Here is a 25,692-nt window from a genome sequence, read left to right on the forward strand (position 1 = left end):
TCTCAGCATGAGAGCCTTTGCTCACGGCTTTACACGTCCTCTATCTTTTCAAACGTAGAACTTTTCCTATTTCTTTTTCCCTTCTGATTGCATGGGATTCCATCTTCTTCTCTTTAAAAACTTTGTCCCTTCTTTTTTATGTTCTGCTCTGCTCATGTGTGGACAATTTCTACTTTGTCAACGACTTCTACCATTGAAAATGTGGATCCCCTTTCAATCAAAATTGTGGCTCCCATTTCTAGGCATGGATGTCCTCATTTGGCAATAGCTTCCGCTCCTACCTACTATTGCCTTTAAATATGGGGTGTTTTGTAGATGCTTGGCTCCCCCTTTAAAATGTGGATACTACTCCTTGTTTGTTGACCACTTATCTCCTCTTTCTAGAGTCGACTCCCCATGTAGTAGATTTCCAACATAGCAATATGATGTTACTTTCTAGATGAGGCAGTTGAAGAATGCAAGAAAGGGCAAGCATGGAGGGGAATTGAAATAGTCACATATAGCAAGTAGCTAGCTATTCTTATTTAGAACTTAGAACTAATTTAGGCCTCTAGTATATCTTTCCATAGCAGCATTAGGAGGATAGGACACAATAGAGGATTGACTTATCATATCTCTTTATAAATGTCTTTAATCAAGAGAAGAAAATGATAATGTGCAATTTCAACTTAGCTAGGATTCCTTGTCTTTATGTCATGGCCTCACTATGGATATTGTACTTTAAATGCTTGTGGTCTCCTTTATGTTCATGATGCCTTGTCACACATCTCTTTACTAAGCAAACTCATACCACTGTTGACATCAATTGAAACCAATGCCTCCATTTGTTCAATGATCAAGTATCCTTCATTAGGAATATTCACTCTTTTGTATAGAAAATTGTCAATTGTCAATTTCAGTTTCCACACCAAATACATCAAGTATCAAATTCTTTCCTAAATGTAGCTCAATTCTGCTGACAAAACTAGGAGCAAACTCTTGCAAATAACTAGTTACCTTATGGTAGGTATTTCAAGAATCAACCACCATTCTTTAGACCTCTTTGTCAAAAGATGCATTTGACCAAAATATAGATATGCATATGAATTTGGATTGAGCTTTATCCAATTGGTGAATATCTCAAAGTATCTTTTCCTATCAGGTAGAGAAGAGAAGGATCAATCAGAGAAAAAAGATCCCTTTGTTGACCACCAGACATTACTTCAATAGGCTATTCTTCTGAAAAGAATATAACTAAAAAAAATTCATTTCAAACATTGCAACCCCTAAATACATTGTTCTATGCCCAAACATCTTAACAATTTGACTAGAGTCAGTGGGGCCCCAGAGAGGGTCCAGCTAAAAAAAAAATTGTTTCTAAACAACTAAACCTTCAAATTGATCTATTCATCATCTAATACTGACTGGAATCAAATCCAACTGCTAAACAATCAATTTGAAGCTCATTTTAGATAATCTACAAACTATTAATTTCATGCTAGGAAGTTCGTTGACTGGCCTTATAAATTAACCCAAACACCTGATCGAGCTCTAAAATCTGGCACATTGAATCTCTATTATGCACACTTTTACCCTATCAAATCTTGTCTCATGATGAATCTAAGGTCAAAATATATTTGCTATCAAATTTGACCTCTCAGAATCACCTGCATGTAAACATGTCAGAAAGCAATAAAATAGGTTCGGATTTGGCTTTGAAAACTGGGAAAATGGACACTTGGGAAGAGAAAAACTAGGGCATTATTTCTCTATCATGAGGACATTATAAATTTTTGATTTGGGCTCATGATGAATAACTGGGTGCAAATGGCGAGTGGTCAGAGTATGCTACTTGGATTCTGCAAATTGAAACAATGACAAAAAAAAAAAAAATTTGCAAATGGAAAGGACCTGGAAAAGTGTGCAGATGGATTCATCAAGACTTAAAAACTGGCACACTTAAAGTATTTTTAGAGGATAACATAGTGGTACAATCCATTAGACCTCACCTATCATGAATTTCAAGATATAGCATCATGAACAGGGGTTCCAACAAATCTACAAATGCTGACACCAGTAAAAAGATAGAAATTGCATTTGGAATCGCATTTGAAAATTGATCGAACAGATTCATCATAACTTGAAACTCAAAACATAACAAGTCTCTGATGTCTCTAATGCAACACAAAAAGAATTTTAACATTTTGATCAACTGGGTCAAAATTATAACTCGTCAAATAGGGCCTCCCAAAATTATGTGGAAAGTGCAAAAGCATGAAAACAGTAACTGACCAACTTTGAGGGATTCAAAACCTAGTCAAATAGACTGAAAATACATCAAAATCTAAAACATAGGTTCTCAGGTATGGACACTACATTCCCATAGTGGTGAGTTACAAAAAATTTATAGGTGCGAGATATTCAATGGAAAACACAACTTCCTGTCGTTGTTTGACACTTAGGTGAAAAATGCAAATTTGGAATTTTCTCAAAATGAGACTTCACGAAATGACTCGGAATGAAAATTCAACTGCATGAAACATATAGTCACACTAAATGAAAGGTGTTAGAAACATTAAACACCTCATGGGGCTCAAAGGTACAGCCAGGTACATAGGCATCAAAAGTGTTTATAAGGCTCAATTTTCTCAATGGTACTCAAAATCGAGGCTGCAATTTTGAGCGCCAACAGAACTAGAAAAATTAGGGGGGGGGAATAAAAACTAGGGCTGGCAAAAAAGCTAGGAAGGCCCACTCAGGTGATTTCTCTTGAGTATTTCTGTGGCACTGATTTCTAGCTCTGATAATCTACCAGCTACCTTCTTCATGTCTAAGAGATCCTTGTCAAGTTCTGGGACATCCTTCTTCCTCATGTTGGATCTAGTGCGCTTCCTCAAACTATCTTCAGGTGTCATGTCCTTAGTGTTGTGGGGAGCTAGGTCCTCCTCCTTGCTGGTACTATGTTCCTCCACTTTGTTAATGATCATCTTTATATTCTCATTAGCCTCTTTGAGAATGTTATAGCTTTGCTCAACTATAATATGCATTGAGCTCTCCATATTTTGGACCCTATTCTTCACATCCTCCACTCTATTTTCCATGCTCTTTTTCATTCTCTGTTATCCTATTCTTTAAGATATAGTGCTCCCTTTCCAGGCTATAATTCTTGATTATATGTTATAAATTTAGTATGCTATGAATTATAATATTATATTTTAAGTTGTAGATCCATATAAAAACCATACTTGAACATATACATACCACAATCAATGAGGTTCAAGAATTGTCAAGGACATATGAGAGGACTCCTGACTATTGCTAGGGGTCTACAACAGAGGTATTTATGATGAAAGTTTAAAACTATAAATTGTCACTAAAAAAAGGATCATTATGCATTTCAGTAATTCAATATTAGATACATAGAATCATATAATTTTATTAGTCTAATAGAATCATATAATTTTAGTAGTCTAACTTTGGGTCTTCCTTTTTTGTTTATGTAGGAGGTATTTGATCCACCTAGTTCAGTAAAGAGGCTGCATTTTGATGATCTATCTAATCCACGTAGTTTAGTGAAGAGGTTGCATTTTGATGATCCACCAACAACATAAGATAGTATAGTTTTTATAGGATGTGTCATGAGACATTTTGAGATGGCATATGCCACATTGTATACCGAAACATTGATATTATACACAATTTGATGGCATGATCAGCCACATTTTGTATATGGATCTATGTATTTTGATATATATTTACATGATTTGTCTATGGATACATGAACTTTGATATATATTTGCATAATTTGACTATGAATACATGTATTTTGATATTTTTTTGTCATTTATGTGCACAAAATAAGATGAAATTGAATGATTGGTATAAAGAGGTTTATATTTCATCATGGAATTAAATGTATTCTTCTTTGGGGAGAGTTTTTTAAGCTTACAATTTTTCTAGATTTCAAATTGGTCTCGAGATCCAAGAATCTTATTGATGAACAAGTTGCATCTAAACTAATTACTTCACAATGTATACATATTAATTTAGTATAGTATTGTTCAATTTATCATGGATCATGTGTATTTTTCATGTTAATGGAATATCATTCATTTTGATCACATTTGTTATATTCGATTCAAATGTAATAATTTGTGAAGAATATTTAACAACCTTTATTATCAAATTTTGATGCAATGTTTAATTTGAAATTATATCATATATGTTTAATTTAAAATGATCTTTGCAATCCCTTAAAATGTCTACAATTAGCCAAATCCATGGCCAATTTGGTCTTAGGATCTCATCTTTGGTCTTATGAGACATTTCAATATGTAGTGGTTGCAAATATTATAAGGGCTATGTGGTCAGAATAGGGGTATCACTAGATTATTGTAGACCTCAACATGACCATCTTGTAGCATTCCACATTTCATTAATAGCCCCCATGAGCTGAGTCACGACCCTTGGATGATCAATCTCCAAATGTACTTACAGCATCTTAGAGACTATTTAGACCAGGGTTGCCATGAACATTGTATGCTCTATGCACTCAAAAAAAGGGTGTCATTAGGGTTCACACACCAATTCAGAGCTAATGCTGATGATAATTTGATGCCAAGATCAATGGTTTCAAAGTTACGTAGTGATGCACCAATGAACTAAGGAACATTGCAAGTTTTGGCATCGAGCAAGATCACTATGCCAAATCCAAATAGAATGTGACCTCTCTAAAATGAGATAACTTATTATAGACATTGACTTGAGCATCCTTTAGAATTTGACTTTTCACTGATATCCCCCACTAGCTCCAAGTTATGACCCTCAGAAGATTGATCTCCAAAAACACATAGAGCATCTTAGAGACTCTTCGGTACCGGGTGGTCATGAACATTGTAGGCTCTTTGTGGTCTAAATAAGGGTGTCACTAGGGTTCACCCACCCATCTAGAGATAATGGAACTGATAATTTGATGGCAAGGTCAGTGGTTTCAAAGTTATATAGTGATTCACCAATGAATTGTGGCACACTTCAAGTTTTTGCATCGAGCAAAATCATTGTGCCAAATCAAAATGTAATGTGATCTCTCTAAAATGAGACATTTTATTGTAGACCTCAACATCACTGTCTTGTAGCATTTGATGTTTCATAGAGAGCCCCCATGAGCTCCAAGTTATGCCCCTTGAAAGATTGATCTCCAAATGCACTTAGAGCATCTTAGAGACTCTTCGGTATGGGGTGGCCATAAACACTATAGGCTCTTTGCGAAAGGAACAAGGGTGTTTCTAGGGTTCACCAACCCATCTAGAGCTATTGGCATTCATAATTTGATGCCAAGATCCACAGTTTCAAAGTTACCAAGTAATGCACCAATGAACTGAGGCACACTGCAAGTTTTGGCATCGAGTGAGATCATTGTGCCAAATCCAAATGAAATGTAATATCTCTAAAATGAGATAGTTTATTGTAGACCTCAACATCATTATCTTGAAGTATTTGAAGTTTCATTAAAATCCCCCATGAGCTCCAATTTATGACCCTCTAAAGATTGATCTCTAAATGCACTTAGAGCATCTTAGAGACTCTTAAGTATGAGGTGGCCATAAATATTTTAGGCTCTCCATGGTCAAAAAAAGAGTCTCACTAGGGTTCACCCACCCATCTAGAGATAATGACACTGATGATTTGATACCAAGATCGGTGGTTTCAAAGTTACACAGTGAAGCATGCTGCTAAACATATTTTTTCTTTCTAGTTCTAACTCACAAGTGCCCTAATTTATGAATAAATTTTGATTAAAATAGATTTGTGGTGACTCTACTGGGGAGATGAATAGTCACTTGACTAATAGATCTTATAACATGAGGGAAAATGGTACTACCTTATGAGAATATTGTCCCAGTGCTCCAACCTAATCTTGGTTTCCAAGAAAACCAAGAAGACATAATTTTATCTCTCAATACATTTGTTTGGAGAAATAAGAGGAACATTAAACATTATAGGAATGTTAGCCAAGTATTGGAAGGAGAAGAATCTAGAGATGAAGCATTAGAAAGAGTTGTTTAGAGAAGATACATCCGAAGGGCAGAAAGATAGTTGAGATGTGAAGCTCAAAGAAAAAACTAATCAAGCACCTTGGAAGAAACAAGGTTCCTAAGAAGTACCAAAAAATAGGGTGGGAAAGACCCTATTTTTGATAAAATCATAGAACTTGGTTTCTGCATCCTAGATATTCCTAAGTGGAAAGGTGAAAAGAAAATTCAAAGTACACCATATTCACATGTTAGAAATCAAAGCTCTTCACATACTACTTGCTAGGTATTAGCCTTGCACGGAGTTACTGCTCCCCCAATTGTCAATTTTCCACCATACCTTACCAGAACAACTATGGCTACTCCTTGGGCTGCAGCAATAGGTCCATTAGCACTAACAGCCTATCACCCACTCCCAACTAGTTTGAGGAAGAATTTTCCTAAATTTTCAAGTGATGGGAAGGTTACTACAAATTAACATATTAAGGTCTTCTTTGGAGTTGCACATGAAGATGTTGTTGTAAGATTATTTGTGGAAAGTTTGACAGAAAGTGCAACAGATTGCTTCTATCATCTGGATGATGACTCAATCACTAATTGGGATACAATGAGAATAGCCTTTGAGACAAGATTCAAAACTATAGAGGATGAAAATGTCTTGTTAACATAGTTGACATCCATTAAAAAAAAACCCACCATGAGTATGAGGGATTTTGTTGCTACTTTCAATAAGATCACTAGTAGAATTCCCACAACTAACAAACCCACTACTAGTAATTTTAAAACATTCTTCATAAGCATAATGCCCCTAGATATCAATTATGACTTAAGAAGGGCACATCCAATAGATTTGGCAGATGCACAAAAGAAGGCAGTTGAATTTGAAGATGACTAGATTTATGTGGCAAAATGGAAGTGAGAACTATTGAAAATGATTGAAATGATCATGAATGAAGAATAATGGAACTGGTAAAGAATGTTTTCAATCATTGTTTTGTCATTTGATGTCAAACTTGCTACTTGCAAGAATGACAATTTCTTTAGCTGATCCTTATACTTCTTTACAAAAACTTAAATTCAACCTTTCCATAGGTGCTCTAGTTACATCTTATTGATTTCCTCCTCCTTGTCAATCAACCGATTAATAGTATTTCAATCATTTAAGCAATTGTCATTCCTGCAAGTAGCAAGTTTGACATCAAATGACAAAACAGTGATTGAAAATATTCTTTGCCAGTTCCATTATTCTTCATTCATGATCATTTCAATCATTTCCACCAATCTCCCTCTTTGGCATTGATGGCAAACCAAACTAATCAATTGATCAACTTAGTTACCACCAAAATTACATATGTTTTCTGCTTGGTATATAACTCCTTTTGCTGATACAAACTAAATCCTTTGTTCTGCTTCTCCCTCTGGACTGCTACATCCTTACTCTGTATTCCTGATCCTTCATAGTTGCTTGCTGATTCTTATCTCTTCTGAATATCCTTCTATCATCTCTCCTTTCATACATATACATCTCCCTCTTACCTTTCTTTGATCAGTTTCTCATATCTCCCTCTTTGACATAAATGCCAAAGATGTAGCATCTTCAACATGCTAAATATAAGCTTTGCATCTCATGTTTTCTCCCTCTATCACCATGCTTGTGATTGATCTGGAATTTATGTTCCTTTTGATATCCTCTACATCACTCTTCTGATATTTCAATGATTTGTTCCTATTGATGCAGGGCAGCTTCTATGTTGCTTTAGATTGCTTGAGTTAGGGGCATTACCCCTAACTTGCCTCTAAGATATTCATAAGCATTCTTGGGCAATGGTTTGGTGAAGATATCTGTAGTTTGGTCCTTTGTGTGAATGTACTCCATCTTCACTTGTTTGTCTTCCACCAATTCTCTGACATAGTGATATTTGATTGCAATGTGCTTGGTTTTTGCATCCATTACTAGATTCTTGGATATGTTTATAGCACTTGTATTATCACAATATAGTATCACAAGTTTGGTTACCTCTTCTTTCATTCCTTTCAATAGATATTTAAGCCACACAATATTTGTGCAATTGACTGCTGATGCCACATATTCTACTTTTGTAGTGGACTAAGATGTGCATGTTTGTTTCTTGCTAGTCCAAGTAACTAGCCTTTTTTCCTAAGAATAATGTTCCTCCACTTGCGCTTTTCCTATCATCAATGTTGCCTTCCCAATCTACGTTTGTGTATGCATTGAGCTCAAACTTCTCATTATTTTTTTAATATAGGCCAAAATCATTAGTTCCTTTGAGATACCTCATTATCCTCTTTACTGCTATGAGATGATTTTCTCTGGGATTAGCAGAGAATCTAGCCACTATTCCAACTTCTAGTGCTATGTCTAGTCTGCTATGTACAACATATTGTAGTTTTCCAATCATGGATCTATACATTGTTTGATTGACTTCAATTGATTCATCATTTTTGGATAGCTTATGTCCTGTTGCCATTGGTGTGCTGACTGGTTTGGAGTCTTCCAATCCAAACTTCTTGAGTATCTCCTTAATGTATTTTGATTGTGTCACAAATATGTCATGTTTTAGTTGATGTACTTGCAATCCTACAAAGAACTTGATTTCTCCAAACATTGACATCTCAAACTCATGTTTCATTTTGTTAGCAAAACTTTTTCAAAGCGCTTCCTTTCCTCCAAAAACTATGTCATCCACAAAGATTTTACAAACAAGAATATCCTTACCTTCTTTTGATTTGATGTACATGTTGTTGTTATCGTCAGTTCTTTCAAATCCTATTTGCACTGGATACTTGTGAAGTCTCTCATACCAAGCTCTAGGGGCTTGCTTTAATCCATATAGAGCCTTATTCAATTTCATACCTTTTTTTTGTTATTTTCATCAACAAAACCTTTTGGTTTCTCTATGTAGACTTCTTCTTCAAGTATACCATTCAAAAATGCTAACTTAACATCCATTTGATAGACTTTAAATCCTTTGAAGGCTGCATATGCTAGTAAGGTCCTTACTCCTTCCATTCTGGCAACTAGAGCAAAAGTTTCTCCATAGTCTAGTCCTTCTTCTTGTGCATACTGTTTACAAACTAATCTTGCCTTGTTCCTTGTGATTTCACCATTCACATCTAACTTGTTTCTGAATACCCACTTCATTCCAATCACATTCTTATCAGTTGGTCTTGAGACTAAGGTCCATGTCTTGTTCTTCTCTATTTGTTCTATTTCTTATTTCATAGCATTGTACCAGTCATCATCTGTTATAGCTTCACTTACTATTTTTGGTTCCATTTTTCTGAGCAAACATTTTTCACTTTTGAGTCTATTCCTTGTCATTGGACCTACCTCTTTGTTTCCAATAATTTGATCTGCAAGATGATTTCTTCTTACATACTTTGCCCATATTGGTTCTTTCCTTGTTTGCATGTTGTCTCTTTCAGAATCTAAACCCTCATGCATATTTTCATCAGGTATTTGTTCATTTTCTTCATGTTGGTTGTTCTCAGAATCTGAATGAACATTTTTTGTATTTTGTAGTTCGGCTTCTGAATGTGTCTGTTGTTCAGCATTCACTGTCTGTGACTGGGCAGATGCTAGATTTTGTTGTTGATTGTCATTCTAAGTTGTAGCTTCACCATTATTAGGTATACCTTCATAAAAGTATACAAAGGTCTTGTATTCCTCTACTTTTTTGGTGTTCTCAACACTTTGAACTTCTGCAAGCTCATCAAATTTCACATTTGTGCTTTCTACTACTTTGTTAGTGTTAACATTCAAGCACGTATAAGCTTTGCTTCTAGTAGAATAACCAAGAAATGTGCCTTCCTCACTCTTTGCATCAAACTTTCCATTTCTAGACTCTTTATATATATAGCATTTGCATCCAAATATTTTGAAATGTTTTACATTAGGAGAATGCCCATACCATAATTTAAAAGGTGTTGCATTTGTACCTTTCTTGACTTGAACTCTATTGAGTGTGTAGAATATAGTACTTACAGCTTCTCTCTAGTATTTGAGTGCAACATTTTTCTCCATCATCAAGGTCCTGGCACAGTCAATGATTGATCTATTCCTTCTCTCTACTATACCATTCTGAGGTGAAGTTCTAGGTTTTGATGTATACCATTTGATTCCTCTTTCATTGTAGAATTCTTCAAATTCTCTTGATGTAAATTCACCTCCTCTATCAGATCTGAGACATTTTAGATTCTTCCCAGTTTCTTTCTCAACTCTGGCCAAGTATCATTTGACCATTTGAAATGCTTCTGATTTTAGTTTTAGGAGCATGACTGTCATCATTCTTGAATAGTCATCTACAAATAACATTATGTATCTGTCACCTTTGTAGCTTTTTACTTCAATAGGACCACACAAGTTAGTATGAACTAGCTCTAATACTTCATTAGAAGTATAAGACTTTCTTTTGAAAATTGACTTGGTCATCTTCCCTAGTTGGCATTGTTTGCACATGGTGTTATCAAGCTTCTTCAACTTTGGTAGACCTCTGACTTTCTTCATTTTGTTGATGCTTATCAGATTGTCAAAATTTACATGACATAGCCTCTTGTGCCATAACCATACATCATCAGTTTGAACAATGGGACAAGAAGCATCTTCCATGTCAAGCTAAAACATATTACTCTTAGTATGGTCACCTTTTCCTATTAGACTTCCTTGAGAATCATAGGTCTTGGCAACTCTATTTTCAAATTCAACCTTATATCCTATGTTGCCTAACTGTGAGACACTTAAAAAGTTATAATTCAAGCCTTCAACATAGTATGCATTATCACATGATATCTTTTTAGTAAGCTTGATACTTCCTTTCCCTTTGATCTGACATGGTGCATTGTTACCAAATCTAACATGATTTCCTTCATATTGTGTAAAGGAAATGAACTTACTTTTATCTCCATTCATGTGATGAGAGCATCCACTATCTATGATCCATTTATCATTCTTGTTCATGCAGGTTACAAGGGAAGTTGCTTCATCTTCATCTAATTCATCTTTCATAGCCACATAGACTACTTCATCATCATTCTCATCAGAGTCTTCTTCAACAATGTAGCATCTTTTGCCTTTACCTCTGTGGTCCTTTTTGTCCTCTTTCTTGTTCTTGAAGTTGCATACATCCTTGTAATTTTTCTTTTGTGTGCATCTAGCTGCAATGTGACCTACTTCATTACAATTGAAACAAATGATTGGAAACTTACCTTTGAATTTGCCTCTTCCTCTGTGAAATCTTCTTGCTAGTAATGCCTCCAATTGGTCAAAATCATCTTCATCAGTGCTACTATCACTAGATACGTACTTTCCTTTTACACTATTTTTCTTTGTCTACACCTCATCATTGTCTTTTATTGTCATCTTGGCTTTGAATGCAGATTCAAAGTTTTCTGGCTTGTAGTTGTCAAAGTTGGATAGCTCAAAGGCAGTGAATCTTCCAATTATTCCTTCAAATGACAATGTGTTGCCTAGTACACACCTTAACTCTTGGATGGTTGATACTCTTATAACATAGATAGGAAGAAAATTTCATAAATATTTGCTACATGTTATTTCTTCTACTAACTATCCTCCTAGGCTTCTTATGGCACTTACTATTTCCTTCATCCTTGCACCATATTGAACAACATTCTCTCCTTCTTCCATTTTCATGTCATCAAACTTTCCTCTTAGGCTCTCTCTTTTGGCTCTCTTGACATTGTCATCTCCTCCATAGATTCTTGATAATGTTTCCAACATCTGATGTGTAGTACCACATCCTTTGATGTCATCATACTCGGCATAGCTTAGTGCTGAAGCAATATCTAACATCACTTGATTGTGCTCCTTCTTCTTGCTCATGTCATCTACAGTGAGGGGTCCTACAGGGTCTACATGATCAACTATGATTGAGGTCTGTGCATAGTCACCTATTGATCTGAGGTGTAGCTTCATCAAACTTTTCCATGCAACAAAATTATCTTTGTTAAGCTTGGGAACTTCTCTCTTGGACATCTTGATCTTCCTACTGCTAGTACCTTGAAACAAATCAGCAGTGGGCTCTGATACCAATTGCTAGAATTCTTTTAGAATAACTAAGAGGGGGGGTGAATCAGTTATCCAAAGTGAATTGATGTCCAATTCAAACTTTCTAATAAAATAGGAGTGAATCAGAAGTGTTATCCTTCTTCCTTCTTATCATGCATGCAATTAAAAATTAAACAATCATAAAAAGTAAACATGCATCACCACATAACACAAGGAATTTTGGTAACCCAGAAACCCTCCAAGAATAAGAAGGTAAAACTGGAGTGGGGATGATACCCACAAAATAACTGCACAATTGATTTCAACCACTTCTCATGGTTTTCCCTGTTAAAGGCTTTACACACTGTAAGATGTGACCCTAGTAAGGGATTTAAGAACATTCAACTTAGAATGTCATCCTATTAAAGGATTTACATAGAGCTATTAGGCTCACCCAAGTCCACGGGATTTACGATCACCTTCTCAAAAGAATCTTTCATCCCTCTCTAAGGATCTTCTATCCTCCTCCTAAGGATCTCTTTATCCTTCTCCTGAGGATCTCTTTATCCTTCTCCTGGGGATCTCTTTATCCTTTTCCTAAGGCTTATCCACCTAGCTATTAAGCTAACCTAGCAATGTAGGATTTCGATATCTAATACAATGGTAAGAGAGTATTAGAAGGGTTTTGACCTGGTTTAGATTGCAACCCTAACTATGCAGATTTTAGGTCACTCTTCAGTTCTTTTCTTTGCTTGGCTTTTCTCCCTTGCAGTGTGGATAGCTTGTTCACCCTTCAAGATCTGTCTCCTTGAGTTCTTCCACTCATTATGCCAATCCACTTCATGATCACTTGATCAACTCAGAGTCTTGATGCTCTGTACTAACTCCTCTTGGCTTCTTTGCATGATCATACTTATGACCAACTCTCTCTCATACATACCCATTTGATCTCTGACCTGTAACTCCTTATAAAGAAGTTTTGTTCTTCATTTCCTGCTCAAATCTTGATTTGATCTTCAGAAAATGGTATTTTTTTCCCTCCAAATTGCTTCTTCTAGAAACTTCACGATAAATCCATTAGCATTTGCCTTGAATTGGTTTGCATGGTTTACCTAGAATTTTGTGACATCTACTCATCATCCTTATCATCCAACTAATTCACAAAATTTGATGTAACAAACTTATTGCTACTGATCTGGTGAATCTTTGTCTTAACAAATAATGCAACAACTCGGCATTATTGGTTTACTAATGCTTAGCACCTGAAGTCTTTTCTTGACTTACTCAGCTCCTTTTGTTGTTTTACTAGCATTTGGCACCTATAGAATTTTTTCTTTTCTCGGCACTTGAAGACTTACTCGGCATCCATTATCTTTTTCTGCTACTTGGCACCTAAAGGATTCTATGTTACTCAATATCTGAATAATCACTCAGCTTACACGGAAGTTGAACTTGCTCTACTTCAACTAAGAATATGCTCAGCTCTAACTAGCTTGCTCGACTCTCTCTAATGAACTTAGTTAGGCTTAACAAATGACTTAGTTAAACTTTACATCTTTGATGTGTCTCAGTATGTCCATCCTCTGTGTCTTAGAGTATGTCATCAATAAACTATTTCATCAATGGCTTTAGCTGATCCTTAGACTTCTTTACAACAACATAACTTCAACCTTTCTATAGGTGCTCTAGTTAAATCTTATTTATTGCCTCCTCCTTGTCAATCAACCAATTAATAGTATTTGGATCACTTAAGAAATTGGCATTCCTACAAGTAGCAAGTTTGACATCAAATGACAAAACAATGATTGAAAACATTCTTTACCAGTTCCATTATTCTTCATTCATGATCATTTCAATCATTTCCAACAATCTCCCTCTTTGGCATTGATGGCAAACCAAATTTATCAATTGATCAATTTAGTTACCACCAAAATTACATACATTTTCTTCTTGGTATATAACTTCTTTTGCTAATATGAACAGAATCCTTTGTTCTACTTCTCCCTCTGGACTACTGCATCCTTACTCTATATTCTTGATCCTTCATAGCTGCTTGTTGATTCTTATCTCTTCTGAATCTCCTTCTGTCATCTCTCCTTTCATACATATACATCTCCCTCTTATTGATGAAATAGTGTATTGATGACATACTCTAAGACATAGAGGATGGACACACTAAGACACATCAAAGATGTAAGGTTTAACTAAGTCATTTGTAAAGCCTAACTAAGTTCATTAGAGAGAGTCAAGCAAGCTAGTTAGAGCCAAGTAGATTCTTAGTTGAAGCTGATGAGGACACAACCCAAGCACAGAATGGACACAATAGGAAAGGGAAAATTTTATTAACTATGAAAATAGGCTAGTACATTTGGTATAGAGAAAATAGGCTTCAAAACATGCCCTATGGGCTTACAATAGCATAAATCTAGAGATAAATTCTTCTCCCAGTGCCTTCTCTCAAATTCCACTCTAAACTTCCTTTTACAATGCTAGAAATTTTCTTAAATAGACCCCGAAGGGTTAAGGATTAGGAATACATTCTAGAAAGTGCTAGTAGGCATCCACCAACCAAATAGAAGGCTCTAGAATTTGCATTAGAAGTTGGCACAAAATTAGAAGAATCCAGAAATGGTAACCGAACTTTCGAAAGGCATAACTTTTGAACCGTAGCTTCGATTGACAAACCGTTTACATTTTTGAAAAGCTCTCAAAGTGCTCTATAGCCCTATGGACCAGCTTCCCTCATCCCCCATTTTTCAGCCCTGTTAAAGGTCATTTAATGCCCCTAATCTAACTTCAAAGCATTCTTAGGATGTCTCTAGAAACTGAAAAACTGTAATAACTTTCAAACTGTGGGGCCTTTTGACCTAATTCTTTTTCTAGAATGCTTTAAATTAAAATTACATTCATCCAGCCAATTTACCCCCTCTAATTTACCAAAATGATGGCTCAATTACATACTCTTTTTTTTTGGCATTTACACGTATCCCAAGGTGATTAAAAACTCTAACCCAGAACACTAATAGTGGAACTGTGAGAGTTGGAACCTTTATTTAACCCAAATGGGTATCCAAAAATGAAAACACATGAAATAGAAAATAAGTCTAAGTACATTTTTTGGGTGACACAGGATTGCCCTTATACCTCTGGATGTTCTTGCATTAGAAGTCGAGCAAGTTCAAGTTCAGTGTAAGCTGAGTGATTATTTAGATGCGGAGTAACGCATAATCTTTTAGGTGTCGAGCAGAAAAAAAAGATAATTGATGCCAAGTAAGTCTTCAAGTGCCGAGCAAAGAAAAAATGCTATAGGTGTTGAATGCCAGTAAAACAACAGAAGGAGCCGAGTAACTCAGGAAAACACTTCAGATGCTGAGCATCAATAAACCAATGATGCTGAGTTGTTGCATTATTTGTCAAGACAAAGATTTTCCAGATCAGTAGCGATAAGTTTGTTACATCAAATTTTGTGAATTAGTTGGATGATAAGGATGATGAGTAGATGTCACAGAATTCTAGGTAAACCATGCAAACCAATTCAAGGAAAATGCTAATGGATTTATCATGAAGTTTCTAGAAGAAGCAATTTGGAGGGAAAATAATACCACTTTCTCAAGATCAAATCATGATTTGAGCCAAAAATGAAGAACATAACTTCTTTATAAGGAGTTACAGGTCAGAGATCAAATGGGTATGTATGAGAGGGAGTTGGTCATAACTGTGATCATGCGAAGAAGCCAAGAGGAATTATTACAGAGCATCAAGACTTTAATTTGATCAAGTGATCATGAAGTGCATTGGTATAACGAGTGGAAGAACTCAAGGAGACAGATCTTGAAGGGTGAACAAGCTATCTACACTGCAAGGGAGAAAAGCCAAGCAAAGAAAAGAACTAAAGAGTGACCTAAAATCTGCACAGTTAGGTTTGCAATCTGAACCAAGTCAAAACCCTTATAATACTCTCTTACCATTGTATTAGATATCAAAATCCTACATTGCTAGGTTAGCTTAGCAACTAGGTGGATAAGCCTTAGGAGAATGATAAAGAGATCCTCAGGAGAAGGATAAGAGATCCTTAGGAGGAGGATAGAAGATCCTTAGAGAGGGATGAAAGATTCTTTTGAGAAGGTGATTGTAAATCCTGTGGACTTAGGTAAGCCTAATAGCTCTATGTAAATCATTTAATAGGGTGACATTCTAAGTTGAATATTCTTAAATCCTTTAACAGGGTCACATCTTACAGTGTGTAAAGTCTTTAACAAGGCAGGCCTTTAATAGGGCAAACCATGAGAAGTGGTTGAAATCAATTGTGCAGTTATTTTGTGGGTATCATCCACACTCCAGTTTTACCTTCTTATTCCTAGAGGGTTTCTAGGTTACCAAAATTCCTTGTGTTATGTGGGTATGCATGTTTACTTTTTATGATTGTTTATTGTTTAATTGCATGCATGATAAGAAAGAAGAAGGATAACACTTCTAATTCACTCTTGTTTTATTAGAAAGTTTGAATTGGACATCAATTCACTTTGGATAACTGATTCACCCACACCCCCCCCCCCCCCCCTTCTCAGTTATTCTAAAATAATTCTAACAAGAACTTCAAATTAAAGGAAGTTCCAGTAATAGCACATCATCTAATGAAATGATTCAGAAACTATCAAATGAGTTGGTAGTACTAAAGAGACAATTACCTGGGTTTAATCAATCCTACCAACAGAATTACCAAAATTTTCCAGGAAGGAATCATGATGGGAAATTTTTGCAAGGTTGGTGATTGAGGCTGCACCAAAAAAAGGAACATGTGCGTGTTTCATTTGATGGTGGATCATGATAGTGACAGTTGTCCAAAAATTGCTTATATGATGCAGTTGTTATCCACCAATAAATTGAATACTACAACTCCTTGTTTGGAGTTAGATTCATACTCAAATGGTGACTCTAGAAACCTATTTTTGGAGTATGAGTTGAATTTTGAACCTAAGGGTGAATGTTATGCAACCATTGGTGGAACTTCATACACAGTGTTGACTCAAGGTCAAAGGCCCAAGAATCAATCCTCTAGTCATGCTCCAAGAAACAATCCCAATCCTTCGAAAAATAATATTCACGTTGATCATGGAGCATCAAAATCTCAAATAGGTAAGGACAAAAACCCCTTTGATTTTGTCCAATTCTGTGAAGAGTCAAAAATCTAGATTTCGCCTATAGATTATTTAAAGTATCATCCCTTTGATTTGAAAAGATTGGTAGATTGTTGTAAAGGAAATACTTCAGATTTAAATCACAATGTGACCATTGAAGAAGGATATGAAACTTTGACATCTAACCTATTTAATTAAGAGGATTCTATTGTCCTAGAAAACTTTCCTCGAAAAAAACTTGATCAATTTTATATGTCACTATATATCAATGGATGCAAATTAAGCAATTGCATAATAGATTCAGGTGTGTCAGACAATGTGATGCCTTATTCTATAGCTAAAGCCCTGGGTCTCAATATCACTAAAGTCCATGGAAGGTATTAATCTATGGATGTCAAACAAGTCCCCTTGTTTGGACAAATTAAAGATGCTCAAGTTTCCTTAGCTTCTCATCCAGAAAAGAAACTATTACTGACTATCCTAGTGGTGGATATTCTAGCAAGATATGGGCTTCTCTTAAGAAAGATTTTTTGCTAAGATTTAGGAGGATACATAAAGTTATACTAGTCGGAAGCAATCATACCCATAGGGATCAAGAAAGTTAAATTAGAGCCTAATGAAAAGGAAAAATTTACTGTGCTAAAGTTAGATGATCCTTAAGCTCAGATACTCTATCAAGAGCTAGAGTTTGGTAATTATATGTTGTTTACTAAGGAACCTCTAGCTAAAAAAAGAAGTGAAGACCCAAGAAAAGAAATCCTTAGTGAGAATGAAGAGTCAATAAATATTTGGACATTAGAGTTTGATGGAAGTTGTTCCTCTTCAAGGTCCAGTGCAGGTACAGTGTTAATACCTCCTGAAGGAGAACCTAAATCCATGGCTTTTAAACTAGAGTTTGTAAACACAAATAACACTATAGAATATAAGGATTTACTCCTTGGGATAATAGCTGCAAAGGAAAAGGGGGTAAGGACCTGAAAGCCCGAGGTGATGTAGAACTTATTGTGAGACAAATTAAGGGGCAATATACTATAAAGAACCATAAGCTAAAAAATTATAGAAATAGAGTGTGGGATGAAATAGAAGGCCTAGATGTATTTTCTATTGAAGTATTACCAAGGGAGATGAACACCAAATCTAACTCCTTAGTGGTTTCTGCTTCTCTATTTCTACCCCATCCAAAATTTACAGATAAGAAATGCTAGATTGAGATTGTGTATCGAGCATCTATTCTAGTTAATATAAAATCTTGGCAAGTTTTTGAACATGACAAGAGCTTTTAGCTATTCTTAAAAAATGGCAAGGCTACTTGCAAACATCAATCTAATGAAAGCAATAATGGAGACTCTAATCATGAGCCAAAAGAAGATCAAATGGTTGAATTCCAATTACGAGGTAATATCATTCCCCCATACTTTGTATCTTTGGAGAAATTGTTTAATAGACATGATGCCTACATAAAGAAAAAGAGGGCAGAAAAGGGGCCTACTACTAATGAGTATGAAGGAGTGAATATTGGTGATGTCTATAATCCTAAAATGATCAATATTGGTAAGTTTTTTTCACCAAAGGAGAAAGAAGTTGCTAGATAGCTTTTCATAGAATACCAAGATGTATTCACCTGGAGCTATGAAGACTTGAAAAGCTATAGGGATGGGAAAGTGAAACATAAAATTCCCTTAAAGCCTAGTGTGGTCCCCTTCTGACAAAAATAGAGGAATTATAATCCCAAGGTAGTTGAGCCATATTTTAGGAAGTAGATAAGATGTTGAAAGCAAGGATTATCTATCTTATTCATCATTCCACCTGGGTAGCCAATATAGTACCAGTTAGGAAGAAGAATGGAGAAATAAGGATTTGTGTTGATTTCCAAAATTTGAATCAAGCATCTTTGAAATAAAATTTTTCCCTTCCCTATAGAGATCCTCTATTGCAAATAGTTGTTGGAGCTGAACTAATGTCCATGCTCGATAGTCTCTTAGGGTACAATCAAATAGAAGTAGAGGAGAAGGATCAACACAAAATGGCCTTCACTACTCCATGGGGTACATTCACATACCATAGAATGCCTTTTAGACCCATTAATGTTGGCACTACATTTCAGAGATGCATGGGCAAAACATTTGCATATCTTAAGGATCGGATTATAGTCATATACTTGGATGACCTCACCATGTTTTCAAAGAACAAGAAAAAACACATAGAGGATTTGAAGAAAGTTTCACAAACATGTCAAGAATATGGAATCTCACTCAATCCCAAAAAGTTCATTTTCTATGTTACAGAAGGAAAGCTTCTAGGCCATGTAGTTTCCTAGGAAGTATTAGAATTGATCTAGAGCAAGTGGAAGCCATTTGAAAGTTAGACCTTCCAGTAAACAAAACAAAAGTTAAGTCATTTTTTGTACAAGTAAATTTCCTTAGAAGATTTGTTCCAGATTTTGTAGAAACTAATAAATGTATTGTAGATATGATTAAAGGTAATTCAAGTTTTAAATGGAAGGAAGCTAGGAAGCAAGCTTTCCAGAACATTAAGACTGCCATTGCTAATGCTCCAATATTATGTCACCCAAATTATAAATGAGATTTCATCATTTACTGTTATGCCTCTAAACACACTTTATCAACAATACTTATGCAAGATAACGATGAAGAGATATAAGCTCCAATAGCTTTCATGAGCATACCTCTAAAGAATCATGAGTTGAAATCCTCATAAATTGAGAAACATGCCTTTGTAGTAGTCAAAGCACTTTTTAAAAAATTATTCTATATCTTGCACACTTATTTTGTGGTCTATGTCCCATATGTAGCAGTAAAAAGTGTGTTAACACAATAGGATGTAGGGTGTAACACCAGAGGAACATCTATAGAAAAGACACAATATGATATTGAAGTTAAACCTACTAAGTTAGTGAGAGGCAATGTCTTGTGCAAAGCAATTGCAGAAAATAGAATTGTGAAGAAGCGAAAGAATCAAGAGGAGAGTAGCTAGTATTAGCAGTGGGCATGCAAGATTCCTGGTTTGAGAATATTGCTTACTTATTGACCTATGGAGAATGTTCAAAAGGCTTAATGGCAAGACAAAGAAGATATCTTGAATTGAAAGTAGCTAAATATAGAATTTGGGATGGAAAATTGTTTTAAAAGGCTATATATGGCACTTTCCTCAAGTGTGTAAACAAAAAAAAAAGCAAGAAAAACTATTGAGAACATTTCATGACAAAGCCTGTGGAGGACATTTCTCATCCTTAGTCATGACTTTCAAGATATTAAAGCTAGTTTTATTATTGGTTGAAAATGTTTAAGGATGTTGATTCCTAGGTGGAAAAATGTGATAAATGTAAGATGTTCACCGAGCATCCCCAGTTAGTTGCTTTGCCTCTTAGGCCTGTCATCATCGAAGGGCCTTTTCAACAATGGGGTCTCAATTTCATTGGACCTATCAACCTAGCATCCAGTGCTAGTCACCAATATGTATAACTATGACTGATTATTTCACTAAGTGGGTGGAAGTAAAGGCAACCAAGAAAACTACTTCTAAAGTAGTATGTGAATTCATTAAAGAAAACATATTAGTTAGATTCAGTGTCCCCATCAAATTGGTGGTAGAAAATGCAGTGTATTTCTCCTCAATAGAGGTACACCAATTTTTTATTTGAGCATGGAATTATAGCCAGTCATTCATCTGACTATTTCCCACAAGGAAATGGTCAAGCAGAATCCAGTAACAAAAATTTGATGAATATTGTCAAGAAATTGGTATCGAACAATAAAAAGACTTGGCACAAGAAAATTCATGAGGCACTATGGGTAGATAGGGTGACACATAAAATGGTAATTGGTATATTTCCTTTTAAATTGGTCTATGAGACTAAAGCAATCTTCTATTACCCTTGGAATTATCTACAAACAAACTAAGGACAATAATTGAAGATGATATCTATAGGGATGGTTCAAAAAAGACAATTCTCTACTTGAGAAAGATCAAAGAGGAAAGAGAAGAAATTGTGGATCACATAAAACAACACCAAATGCATGTGAACAACCTATTTGATAGGAGGGTGAGACCATAGAAATTCATGGTAGGAAACACTATGTTATTGTGGGATAAGTAAAGAGCTCCAAAGGGTATGCACAAAAAATTTGATACCTTGTAGAAAGGCCCATTCACTATTCATCAAGCATTCAAGAATAATTCATTTAAATTGGCATATCGAGATGGTAAAGTGCTACCTCTAACCTACAATGGTCAGGATTTGAAGCTTTATCAAATTTGAAATTGAGAATGGGTAACCCCTGTACTATACAATAGTTAAGTTTAGTTCCTATTCTTTTGTTTTCCTAGCTAGGTTTCCCTTATTTTCCTCTTTTCCTTATTTTTCCTCACTTTATTTTTGTTATGTGCCCCCTTTTATTTTTTGTGAAACCAAAGATTTTGGATTCCTTGCTTGGGTATAGTCTACCCAAGGCCCTAGTTAGAGCCAATTATTGCTCCACTTTTTACCCCGTAACCATTTTGCAAAGTGGAAAATATTGTGTCCTAGTAAATTTTTAGGTATTTTTGAGTCTAATTTTAAGCCCCCTTAGGTGTAAGGAGTCTTCGTCAGATTTTTCATCTTCCCCTTCCCCACATTTCATAGCTGGGAGGTTTTTCTTTATGTTGTAAGTTTTGCAGGTAGCTTAGTACCTAATCCGATGGAGATTCCCATAACATGCAAAGATCATTCACAAAAGTTGCATCTACTTGAAGCCTATCATATTCTCCATGAAACGAAGAAGCTAGAAAAAAATTGGACTTCACCTTCTCCTCGGTGGGTTTGAAACCCATGAAGGCAATTTCTTGCGAAGAACACCAAATGATGCATATGAGCCACATTAAGAAGATGTTAAAGTACCTCATGATAAATTCCTATTTATTTTAAAATTATCCACCATATGAGGTATTAAAGATTCATCAAAGCTCTCAAAATCATCTTAGGTGGAAAATTCAAAATTGACTACTCCTTGGCGAGTTTTCAACCCGTGAAGTCTATTTTTTGCAAAAGGCAATTCTAGAGGAAATGAAATGAGAAGTGGGTCCCTAACTAAGATTCACACTACTTATGGACATATCCAAACCCAAAGGAAGAAATAAGTCAAAAGGTAAAGTTAAAAGAAGGCCTGGGTAGAGAAATAAAAATTGTCTTCTCCTCGGCAGGTTTCCAACCCATGAGGATGATTTTTGCATTTAAAAGAAAATCAAGTTTATAAGTGAATTGAGCTCATATCTTGTATGAAAAATACCTTAAGATGATAATGGAAACAATATAACTATTGCAATAAATGATCTATTAGGCAGAATTTGATTTGGTAGATATTTCTTTATGGAGTACTTTGTTCATAACTCCCTGAAACTTAATGGGAAATGGGAAAGTGTGAGAGGATAGAAAGTTACTGTTGGGCCAATAGAATAGTAAAAAGACACCGAGTTATCTGTTAAGGCCTCTAAATTTACTAATTCAATGGATTTACCCTTTAATTCATTTGTGTGGTGTAAACCCTGAAGATCAACAGGTGAATTGAAACTCCTATATAGATGGAAATATAATAGTTATACAAACTACTACTCTTTCTTGAATTGTTATTTTTTTAATTTGTAGAAATTTTTCAAATAGCCTTGTTTGTGCATTTTCTATTCTTTTCTTCTTCCAGATTCAAAATTCAATTCATTCTTAGACAAAATATCAAACAAATTTGTGGCCTTTGACTGGCTAAATAGAGTCAAGTCTGCACTATAGAATTTCAAGGACACTTCTCTCCATTTCTATGATATGCAAGACTTTTAGAACAGAGCAAAATCAGAGCCAATTCATCCCATAACTAAGAAGCTCCAAGGATGTTGGCTAGTCAAAGCAGTCAGTTTCTCAGTAGTAGTCCAAGCCCCAAAATTAATCTACAAATGCATAAATCACTACAACTTGGATACTAGGTAGATTGTATTGCTAGATGATATGGTATTGATTTCCATTGATAGAAAAATAGTGGTGAATTGTATACAAATTCTAGAGTGAGAGGAGTTTTCATATTTGACAATTTATGGAATTGTCTCTAAGTTTTCTGCAAAGAAAATGGTTTGGAGAAAGGAGATTATATAGACATGGTTTCAAAAGCCATGGAGCACTAAGAGTGAGGTCCCTAAGACCCTTTTTGGTACTAATCTCAAACCTAAGATTGTAGATATTCTGGTTCTTCTACATAGATTGAAAGGTGAGGTAGAAGATTTAAATTTCATTGAGCAATATTTCTTTTTTGTAAAAGTTATCTGTTATGATACCCAATATATTGATTGGGCTCATGAGGTAAGTGAGAATCTATCCAATGCTCTTAGTTTCATGAAGTTCTACAACACCTTCTATATGTCCTCTTTCCTAATCTACATGCTATCTTCTCAATAGTTATGGTTGGGCCTCCCAAGGGTAGAAAATTTCCCTGATGATGTGAAGTCCTATGAATTTTACCCATGTTTGTAGTTGAAAAATAGTTATGTTGAATATATAAGAGTTAATGATTTTTTACAATGATAATTTTCAGGGAGCTCCAAGGATGCCTAGAGAGGAGATTCAGTCCAGAAGTAATGGCAGCTATTTTATCCAATTCTCAACTTTCTTGTATTTGCATCTTGCAACCTTCAATGGATTCCCCTTAAAGCTACCAAGATATCTTAGTGACATGATTGTGTTGATAAAGATAGTGAGGCAAGCAATCCAAGTAAACATGTTGAGTGGGAGTTTGAAGAAGAAGGGATATGAGTTCCCTATGAAGGTGGGAACTTTCAGCTGTGAATACTACTCTAATACAAAGAACATGTTGGAAGCTTTCAAGATGAAATACAGATTGGAAATGTATGAGGTCTTAAGGCCTATGTTTGACTCGAATGGATATGCAAGGGAAGTGTTGTCGATTAGGAGTGTGATCAAGCACATCACCATGGTAGAAGACTACTAGGTGGATTGTAAAGATGAATTTGAGAGTCAGGATCATGCTTTTTCCATATTCATAGTGGATCAAGTGAAGTTGTACCAAATTAATATTGATGTTGAAGGATTAAAGGATGACGGTCAGAATATGTATAGTAATACATATCTGACAAAATTAAGAGGCACTCCTATCAGCTTTGAGCCTTACAAGGATATTAGAGAAAAGCTAGATTTCATGATGGCTAGAATCATCAAAAGAACTGAGAAGTGGGTCAAATGGACCATAGCATGAAGAAGCCACAGTAAGAGCACACCCTCTTAAGCTTCTCTGACATCTACCCCTACCTCCTCTCAAGCTGGTACATCAAGTGTAACCTTGGCCATCACTCAAGGATAGGCTCAACCATCATATGGAGGTGATTAGCATCTAGACAAAAACATCCCCATGGGTAAGACTTGCCAAGACAGATCTCTCCCAGTGATCAGTGTCCAGTTAGAAATGGAGAAGAAAGTTGATGAACCAAAAGACAATGTTGTTACTCCAATCCTCTCACCTCATAGTAGTCTTGTTCCAACTATGAGTGCTACACTTCTCCTTCCAAGTAGCCCTCAAGTGCAAGTAGTAGATTTAGGAGATAGAGGAAGCAATGATAGTGAGTCCACTAAGTCAAATGAAGTAGCTAAGAAGACTACAAAAATTGAGAAAGGCCAACAATCCTCAAAGCTTGTCTCTCAAGCCCAAAAGAATCCTTTCTCTTCGACCACAAATATAATTACTCTAGTCAAGAGGAAAATGTTTAGTATAGATTCACTCAGGACAGCTTCCAAGGTGATAGGCATTGATTCCTAGTTAGAGGACACTCTGGAGAGAAAGAGAAAGAGAAAGGATGGAGGGGCTCCCAATAAGGATACATAATTTCTTATGGTACACTCTGATTCTGCATTGAGTAAGGTCAAGAAATAGAAGACCCTATCTATTCTTGGACAATATCTAGAAATAGGACACCTAATAATGGAGATTGCAAAACCCACCAAGGATGGAAGAATTGAAGATATGTCTGCCAATGATTTTACTTTGCATTTGGTAGATCTTGGGGAAGCTAGACCTGATACCAGGGTTGTCTTGTGGAAGTTGACAAACAAAGTAATTGAAGGACAATTGGAGAACCTCAAATTGTCAAAAGATAAGATGAAGGTGGAGATACAAGAGTTGAATGAGTTTATCATACAGTTGGTCACTTTGTTGGCGAGCATATTTTGAATTCCCATGACTAGTAATCCTACTACTGTAGATGTTCAAGCACTTATCTCCCAACTTAAAGAAGATAAGCATTTTGGTTAGATTGGTAAAGAATGGAGTGACAAGCTTAAATCAGAAGGGCTCTCCATTATAGAGGAAATTAGAAATGTTATCTTAAGACTAGAAATAGAGAAAGATGACATTTCATCTAATAGAAAAACCCTGGCCACAGAGAGAACTAAGAGTGATGATTATTTATCTCTATTGAAGATGATTATTCACATGAAATCAAAGGAAGTTGTTGAAGCTAAGGTTTTTCT

This window comes from Cupressus sempervirens, chromosome 4 (genome assembly GCF_028749045.1).
Source record: "Cupressus sempervirens isolate cs-2001-9-10 chromosome 4, ASM2874904v1, whole genome shotgun sequence".
Classification (NCBI taxonomy): domain Eukaryota; kingdom Viridiplantae; phylum Streptophyta; class Pinopsida; order Cupressales; family Cupressaceae; genus Cupressus; species Cupressus sempervirens.